A 9,163-nucleotide genomic window follows, 5' to 3' on the forward strand; every position below is an offset into this window, starting at 1 on the left:
GATTCCATGATTCTCTGCTCTGCAAATATCGGTCACTCTCCACTCCTCGTAGCTGGCCATAATGCCCTGTTCCATTGACCAGGTTGAGCTGTGACCCCTCAATGCTCCGGCTCTGGATCAAAAGCACTGAGGAAGAGCAGCCAGTGAGGGACCCCCCTGAGCTGGCTGGGCAGAAGCTAGTCCCCCATGGCGACTCCTGGAGCACCCCTGGGTGCCCAGTGGACACGGGCACGATGCTGCCACCATCACAAAGCTGTGGCAGTTGCTCAGGAGACGCGCATTGTGATGGGGCCCCCACCACGAGCATGGGCTATTTAAGGAGCCAGAGCCCTGCAGTAACCGGTGCAGAGGAGACCCCTCCCTCGGGAGGCTGCATCTCCCCTGGCTGCCCTGCTCATCCAGGTACAAGTTCTTTGACTTTGCAATCCTGTTTTAGTGTTGGCTTGAAACACATTGTGGGTGCGTGCTCTAAAGCGAGGAGAAGATGTCAGGAGATGTGCTGGTGCCATCCCAGCTGTAGGAGCAGGGGATGGGTGAGGAGGAGGCACTGGGCTTGTTCATGTGCTTGGAGCTCACCTCTGCCTGCAGAGGTGCTGGAGGCAAAGCAGGAGCCTTTTGTGTGCAGGAGCTGCTGGTGCCAGAGGTGCTGAGAAGGTGGCAGGGCAGGAGAACTTTTATCTTCCTGTGAGAGCCTGGGGGAGTGCAAGGGTCACCCCAGCTCCCAGGAACACCCCCTTAATTTCATCCATGAGAGAAGGTACCCTGGGAGTCAGGGTACCCTGGGAAAAATGCAATCCCTAGTTTTGGGACATTGGGTGTTCTCAAAATCCCAGCACCACCATGGGGAGCTTTGGGGATCTCCCCCAATGCCCAAATCCCCTCTGAACCTCCAAACTCTTCCCTCAACACATCTCCACCCTGAGGGAACATTGCTCACCCAAGAGCAACTCAGGGTGCTCTGGGACCCAGGTACCCCGTTTTTGGCACATGGGAGATCCCCCAATATAATGTGCCTCCTACAGTGAGTTTTGGGGAATATCCCCCAAACCTCCAAATGTTCCTTGAACCTCCAAATCCCTCAGAACCCCCATACTCCTCCAATTTATGTCAACAGGGCTACCTGGGGCATCCAATGAGATTTGGCTGCCCTGGGATTGATGGACCTCTCATTTTCAGGAGATGGGGAGTCTCCCAAATAAGTGAGCCACACCAAGACATTTTGTGGACCAGCCTGAAACCTCAAAATCCTCACAGGATCCCCCAAAATTTCCCCAAACCCAAGGCCGACAGCTTCAAAGCCACCCTGGCTCAGTGCAGTAGCACAGACCCACTAAAAAAGGGGTGTTCCAAAGAGTGGAGTCCCCACAGCACCTGCCCTGGGGGTCCCCCAAGATGCTCTGGGACCCAAATCCACTGGAGAGACCCCAACATTGCTTTGGGTTTGGTAGTGAATTCAGGGGGCCAGAGGGGGTGGATCCCCCAAAAGGGGCACCCCAAAAAAGGGGCACTCTAATAAAGGGGCACCCCAAAAATATGCTGCACCCCCAAAGGGCCCTGGAGGCACCCATTGCAATTGTGGTGACCCCCAAAATCCTAGCATACCCCAAATCTCCCTGAAGCACCACAAGAGCAGGCAGGATCCCTAAAATGAGGGCATGAGGTAGCCCAAAAGTGAACCATACCCCACCATCACCCCTGGCCCCCCAAAATGAACCCAGGGACACAAAATCCTGAAGAGGCCCCACCAAACACCCCCACCCTAAATGGGGATGCCCCCAAAAAAGCTGCTCCCCCCAAAGCCACCAGGCCCAAAGTGCTCCTTGCTGCCTCCAAACCATACCCCATGGGGCATTTCAACACACACACCCCACCCCACCCCCAGTATCAGGGAGATGGGGGGGCAGCCGCAGAGTGGGGGTTGTCTAATTTGGGGTGTAACCCCCAAAAGACCAAGGAAGTAATGTGGGGGATGAGGAGGAGCACCTGGGGCAGGGACTGGGACCACTGGGAGGGACTGGGAAGGACTGAGAGGGACTGGGAGCACCTGTAGTGGGAGCACTGGGAGGGATGGGGAGTTGAGCATGGTTGCAAGCAGGAAGACCTGCGGCAAGGACTGGAAGCACTGGGGTATTGAAACCCCAGCAGTATCTAGGGTCATAGTGGCCTATATTGGTCTGTACTGGTGCAAACTGGTTCATACTGCTCCATACTGAGATGTGTAAATTTGCAGATGACAGCAAGTCGGGTGGGAGTGTTGATCTGCTGGAGGGTAGGAAGCTCTGCAGAGGGACCTGGACAGGCTGGATCCATGGGCTGTGGCCAATGCGATGAGGTTCAACAGGGTGCAGTGCAGGGACCTGCACTTTGGCCAGAACAACCCCCTGCAATGCTCCAGGCTTGGAGAAGAGTGGTTGAAAACTGCTCATGGGAAAGGAGCTGGGGTGCTGATTGATGGAGCTGAGCATGAGCAGCTTGTGCCCAGGCAGCCAGGAAGCCACCAGCATCCTGGCCTGGATCAGCACCAGTGCGGCAGCAGGGCCAGGGCAGGGATTGTGCCCCTGCACTGAGCACTGGTGAGGCCGCACCTCAAATCCTGTGTTCAGCTCTGGGCCCCTCACTACAAGAGAGACTTTGAGTTGGTGGAGTGGGGCCAGAGAAGGGCAATGGAGCTGGTGCAGGGCCTGGAGCACAGGGGTGATGGGGAAGGGCTGAGGGACCTGGGGGGTTCAGTCTGGAGAAGAGAAGGCTCAGGGGGGACCTGATGGCTCCCTACAACTGCCTGACAGGAGGATGGAGCCAGGAGGGGCTGGGCTCTGCCCCCAGGGAGCAAGGGAACAAGGGAACAACGGCCTCAAGCTGCACCAGGGCAGGTTTAGATGGAGCTGAGGAACAATTCCTTCCCCAAAGGGTGCTCAGGCATTGGAACAGGCTGCCCAGGGCAGGGCTGGAGTCACCGTCCATGTAGATGAGGCCCTCAGTGCCATGGATTAGTGGTGGCCTTGGCAGTGCTGGGGTAAGAGTTGGACTGAATGAGCTTAAAGGTCTTTTCCAACCTGGTTGATTCTATGATTCTGTGATCCTTTTTGCTGGGGCACTGGTGAACCAGGTGTTTTCTGTTGTTCCCCCAGTGAAGGGAGGTGCTTCTAAACCTGGTGAGAGTTTGAAAGTTTGCTGTAAAGCTGATGGCTCTGCATTTACAGGCATCTGGAGTAGTCTGGAAACTTCAGCCTGTCCTTCAGGTAATTTCAGTTCCTCTGCAACCCCCGGTAGGTAGGCATGCCATTTTCTGCCAGTGGGTTTGTGCAACTCCAGCCTGAGCAGTAGTTTCCTTTGGGATACTTTCAAGTCAACTGAATGGATTGAATGGATGGTTTGTACTGGTTGTTCTTGATCAATGTTCTCAGTTTGTTTTACTGCTGGAACTAAAGACAGGAGTCCCTTTTCCCACTCAGAGTATCTCAGTTCAGTGTCTTTAAAAGAGGCAAGTTGAACATTAACGCTCTTTTTGGTCCGTCAGGGCCAGTTTGAATAGGTCACAGTAAGAGCCATGCTCAGCAAAATGCCATTCTAGTGGTGGGGGAGTACAGGTCCCAGTGACTGGTCTGGTTTTAATTCCTGTATTAAGATATTTCCTTCTTCCTCATGCTCTGGATTCCATTCCCATGGCTTTCCCTTTTGTAACAGTGAGTACAGTGAGCGAGCAATGATACAGAATCCACATCCATGTTTCCTCCAGGATACTGGAGGACCCATAAGCTGTTGTAATTTCTTCCTAGACTGGAGCATCTGCCCTTGTTCTGTTTTTCTGAAGACGTCTGCAGGAATTACTGCACTGCTGCTATCCACCAAGTACCCCCTGATTTGACTGGTTTCTACTTGGTTTCTTAGGTGGAACTTCAACTTCTGCACCATGGAGTGCTTGCCACACTGCTGTTGCTGCAGTTCTTTGGGGCAATCTCCTCTGATGAAGACATCATCTATATAATGGTACATTTTCACTTTCTGACAAAGTGAGACTTCCTGTGGGTTTGTGGTGTTCATGAGAGGGAGCCGAGTCCCCTTCCAGCCCCAGGGCTACAATCCCAGGAGGAGATGCCCCAACTGACCAGGCTGAATCCCTTCCTTCAGCAGGGGTAAAGGAGATCCCAGCCTGGCCTGGCCTGGCTGTCCTGTCTGCTGATGGGATCTACTTCTGATAACTGCCCCCAGTTTATATACTGGCCATGACTTGCTGTGGTATAGAATACCTCTTTGGTTAGTTTGGGCCAGGTGCCCTGTCTCTGCTTCCTCCCAACTTCCCCTCTTTCCTGGCAGAGTGTGAGACTCAGAAAGTCCTTGGTCAGCATAAACATTACTTAGCATCAAGTAAAAACATCGGTGTCATCAGCGCTGTTCCAAGGCTGAAAGTCAGAAACACAGCACTGCATCAGCTACTAAGAAGGAGAAAAATGACTGCTACTGCTGAACCCAGGACAAAAGTGCAGGGCAGCTGAGAGCCAGATGGAGTGGTTCTCTGATGGATCTGATGGACTCTGCAGCAACCTTGAGTAGGCACTAACCCCCAGACAGTTTAGCCCTTTTGTCTGTCCCATGCTGAGACTCTTCACAGTTGCCTTCAAAAAATTAGGAATTTTATACCTCAAAAAGTCACTTTTCAGATGTCACACTGGAAAAAAAAACAAACCAACCAGCCTTAGAGACAATCATGACCAAGCCATGATGAGCCTCTCCTCTGCAGCCCAAAAGTGTTCAGTCATAAGTGCGTAAATTGAACTTCTATATCTGACATCCCTCCTGTCCTAACCTGTCACTGTCTTTTTCTCCCATGATAGTGCCCCATGCCCAGAGGCAGCAGATGTCCTACAGCAGCTCCATCACCCAGTTCCTCCTCCTGCCATTCGCAGACATGCAGGAGCTGCAGCTCTGGCATTTCTGGCTCTTCCTGGGTATCTCCCTGGCTGCACTCCTGAGCAGCAGCCTCGTTATCACCAGCCCAGCCTGTGACCAGCACCTCCACACCCCCATGTACTTCTTCCTCCTCAGCCTCTCCCTGCTGGACCTGGTCTGCATTTCCACCACTGTCCCCAAATCCATGGCAAATTCCCTCTGGGACACCAGGATCATCTACACAGGTTGTGCTGCACAGGTCTTCTTTTTATTATCCTTGTTTGGAGCAGATTGCCCTTCTCACCATCATGTCCTATGACTACTAAGTGGCTATCTGCAAGCCCCTGCATTACGGGACCCTCCTGGGCAGCAAAGCTTGTGTCCACATGGCAGCAGCTGCCTGGGGCACTGGGTTTCTCACTGCTCTGCTGCACACAGCCAATACATTTTCACTGGCCTCTGCCAAGGCAATACTGTGGAGCAGTTCTTCCGTGAAATCCCCAAGATCCTCAAGCTCTCCTGCTCACACTCCTACCTCAGGAAAGCTGGGCTTCTTGTGGTTAGTATCCTGATTGCTATTGGGTGTTTTGTTTTCATTGTGAGGTCCTACGCGCAGATCTTCAGGGCTGTGCTGAGGATCCCCTCTGAGCAGGGACACCACAATGCCTTTTCCACATGCCTCCCTCACCTGTCTGTGCTCTCCCTGTTTATCAGCACTGATATCTTTGCCTACCTGAAGCCCCCCTCCATTTCCTCCCCATCCCTGGATTGGGTGATGGCAGTGCTGTACTTGGTGGTGCCTCCAGCAGTGAACCATCTACAGCCTGAGGAACAAGGAGCTCAAGGATGCTCTGAGGAAGCTGGTGACTGGATGTGTTTCAGCAGCCATACACTGCCTGCTTTCCTGTGCAAAGGGCTCCAAATGTAGGGCATGACAGGCCAAGTCTACCTTTTCTGCTTTACAGTTGTTTTCCTTTTTCCACTTGTGATGTTGCTGTTTTCAAAGATGTGAAAAACGAACTCACTCCTCTAATACAAGATAACAAGGTTTTATTGAGGGACAAAGTCAATAAAGCATAAGCAACAGTGCTGGGCGCATGACCGTAGCCAGACGCGCGAGTAATTAGCATTTGTTACAGATTTATATACTTTCACTATTACATTAGTTACATACATATTCATAATTCCCGCATATTGGCGGGGGATATTACAACTATCTTCAAGAATTTATTATCATAAGTCTCCTCCTCTTGGCGTCTGCACACTGCTCTGCAGTGATTGTGGGCAGGGGTCTTGAGAATGAAGTAAGCAGTCTTCCTCTTGTGAGCAGGGGTCTTCAAGATGAAGTAAGCAGTCTTCCTCACAGTATACTTTTCACCTTTGACACAGTTGGACCCCCCAGTAATCACACAACCAGCTATATCTGTAATTATTCTGATAACTAGCAAAGATTTAAAACAGTGTGCCCTTCCTGCAAAATTTATTGCAGGATGGGCAGACAAGGAGTATCCCAAGCTAGCAGATGTGATACGTGGATTGACTCCACAACTCGTTAGAGTTGTAAAGCAGGTATGCTTTATTCAGCGCTGAGGCACATGGGGGTTTCTCCTCCAAAAGCATGCACCCCCTTTTGCCACTCAGTTTGTTTATATTACATATAATGATTACCTAAACATGAGATTGCTTCACACCTAATACATATGCAAAACCTATTCCCGTCTAGTATTACAATTAGTTTTCTGGCATTTGTCCCATTGGTGTGCTTGCGCAGTGCCTGCTGGTGGTGGTCGTTAGGGGGTTGTGAGGACAAAGGCCTGTAGTTCCTCTTCATCACCGCGAGTAACCTCTTGCTTTCACGCAGACCCAATAGGGTTTTGGCTCCTGTCCAAACCTCAGGTTCGGTACAAGCCGGTTTTATGTATCTTAAAGTAGAAACTTGTCAAGTGTGTAAATTTTGTTACTCTGGCTATCTTTTGTTCCTCTTCTTTCTAAAGATACTATTTGAACAAGAATGTCTTCAATATTAAGCTATGAATCTTACCTACTACAATTCTGCCTATCAGCTGTAACTCCTACAATTCTGCTTCACCATTCTAGCAACTTTGACTCCTACAGTTCTGCTTCACCAAGCACAGCTACTGCTTAAGAAAGCAGGCACAATGTTAACCCTTTATTTCCTGGTATCAGATGCTTGGGAGTCTCTGTCTCTAAACTAACTGATAAGTAGAAGGATGGTGTGAAATAACTCATTCATGTTCAGTAGGGCCACTAAATCCTGTTATCTCACCATAGACTTACAACACAAACATTGCTCTTCTTTAGCAGACTAGTATGAAACAATTAACTCATGTTTAGGGGGGGTCACTACATTCCACAGACTTACAACATAAACATTGTTCTCTTTCTACAACCTAAGTTAAGCTAAAGAGTACTTTATGTTTTCCAGGCACTAGCTTTCCTTATATCAAGCTTCACCCCTCCCCCTTTCTTTTACCTTTACAAACTCTTTTGCTATGTGACTCCATTTTGACCAAGAGATCTGAACCTTTTTAACTTGTCTAGTCTTGTGTCTTTAGCGTATTTTGTTTCTGTTATTGTAAACTCGTACAGTAATATCCACATAACCACACCTATGATTTGCTAAAGCCAATACATTTATGTGTTTATCACAAAAGACATGTCAGTTTTCATCCCCTGCTACTTATATATCCACGCACCTTGTCTGACTCACAGACTTTGTGTCAATGGGGGTCTCTCATTTTATTTGAGCACAATAAACCATCCTGCATTAACTTCTCCTCTGTGATATTTTCTCACATGGCAGGAGTGAAGGGGAATGAAATCAGCATTCTGGCTGCTCCAGCTCTGGGATGGCTGCTCCGCACCTAGGGCAGGAAGACCTCTTGAGGAGCCCAGGGGCTGTTTTACTGGAGTGGGGAGATGGGATGGCATGAAGGGGGCTGCAGACCTCTCAGGGTGTCCTGGGCAGGAGAGCAGGGGACACAGGGGTCCCTGCAGGGGACTCCCCTGCAATGGCACAGGCTGGGGCTGCCTCACTGGGAGCAGCCCACACAAAAGTCTGGGTGGGCAGGAGCTGGACAGGAGGCAGCGTGTGCCCTGGCAGCAAGGGAGGACAGCAGCATCGTGGGCTGTATGAGCAGGAGCACAGCAGGAGAACAAGGGAAGGGATGCTCTGGGATACTCCATCCAGGTTTCAGATCCCAAATTCAGGAACGCTATTGGCAAGCAGAAGTGGGTAGAGCAACGGGCCCTTAGGACAGGCAGGGACTGGAGGAGCTGGGGGAGCTGGGCTTGTCCAGCCCAGAGAAGGAAAGGGTGATGGGGATCTGAGATCGTGGAAAGGGAAAGCTGTCGGGGACTGGCTGCCTGTACCGGCAAGGAGGACACGGAGAATACAGAGCCAGGCTCCTCACCATGGTGCCTGGCGGGAAGACAAAAGGCAACGGGGGATAGTGACAGAGGAGAGGTTTAGCCAGGACATAAGGAAACATTGTTTCTACAGGCTCAGGCAAGTGCTGCATCAGGTCACCCAGAGAGGCTGTGCAGTCTCTGGCCTTAAGGATTGCCAACTCAGACTGAATCAAGCCTTGAACCACTCGCTCTGACTCTGCTCCTGACAGGTTTGACTTGAGACCTCCTGGGGTCCCTTCCAACCTCTGTTCACTTCTGATCCTACAATGATGGGCTTATAAAGGATCACAAAGACTCTCTAAGGGGTAGAACACGTCTCCGATGAAGACAGGCTGAGAGAGCTGAGGGTGGTCAACCTGGAGAAGAGAAGGCTCCAGGGAGACCTTACTAAGCCCATACCTAAACAGGGCCTACAAGGGGAAAGGCTTTTTGCAAGGGCGTGCAGTGAGAGGACAAGGGAAAATGGCTTTAAGCTGGAAGAGCGGAGGATTTAGATCAGACATTAGGAAGGAATTCTTCCCTGTGAGGGTGGTGGGACACTGGCACAAGTTGCCCAGAGAAGCTGTGGCTGCCCCATCCCTGGCAGTGTTCAAGACCAAGCTGGACACAGGAGCTTGGAGCAACCTGCTCTAACGGACTACGCTAAAAAAAACCCATAACACCCAGAAACACAAATGAAACATCTCAAAAACAAACAAACAAACAAACAAACAAACACACAAACTGTGGGGTTTGGAATGTAACAAAACTGTCAGAGACCATGGGAAGGCAATTAAGAGTGACCCGTCCCTGACTGGTACTTGGAAGATGTTGGAAGTGACAAGGAACAAGGACATCAGAACTA

The 9,163-nt window shown here is 50.7% G+C and overlaps 1 pseudogene; it reads left to right on the forward strand.

Moving 5' to 3' along the window:
- Positions 1-292: 292 nt before the first annotated feature.
- Positions 293-5,888, forward strand: LOC130607249 (olfactory receptor 14A16-like; annotated as a pseudogene).
- Positions 5,889-9,163: the final 3,275 nt, after the last annotated feature.

The sequence above is a fragment of the Pezoporus wallicus genome, unplaced genomic scaffold (assembly GCF_028554395.1).
Source record: "Pezoporus wallicus isolate ANWC-B61680 ecotype Strahan unplaced genomic scaffold, APGP_CSIRO_Pwel_v1 contig_11175, whole genome shotgun sequence".
Classification (NCBI taxonomy): domain Eukaryota; kingdom Metazoa; phylum Chordata; class Aves; order Psittaciformes; family Psittacidae; genus Pezoporus; species Pezoporus wallicus.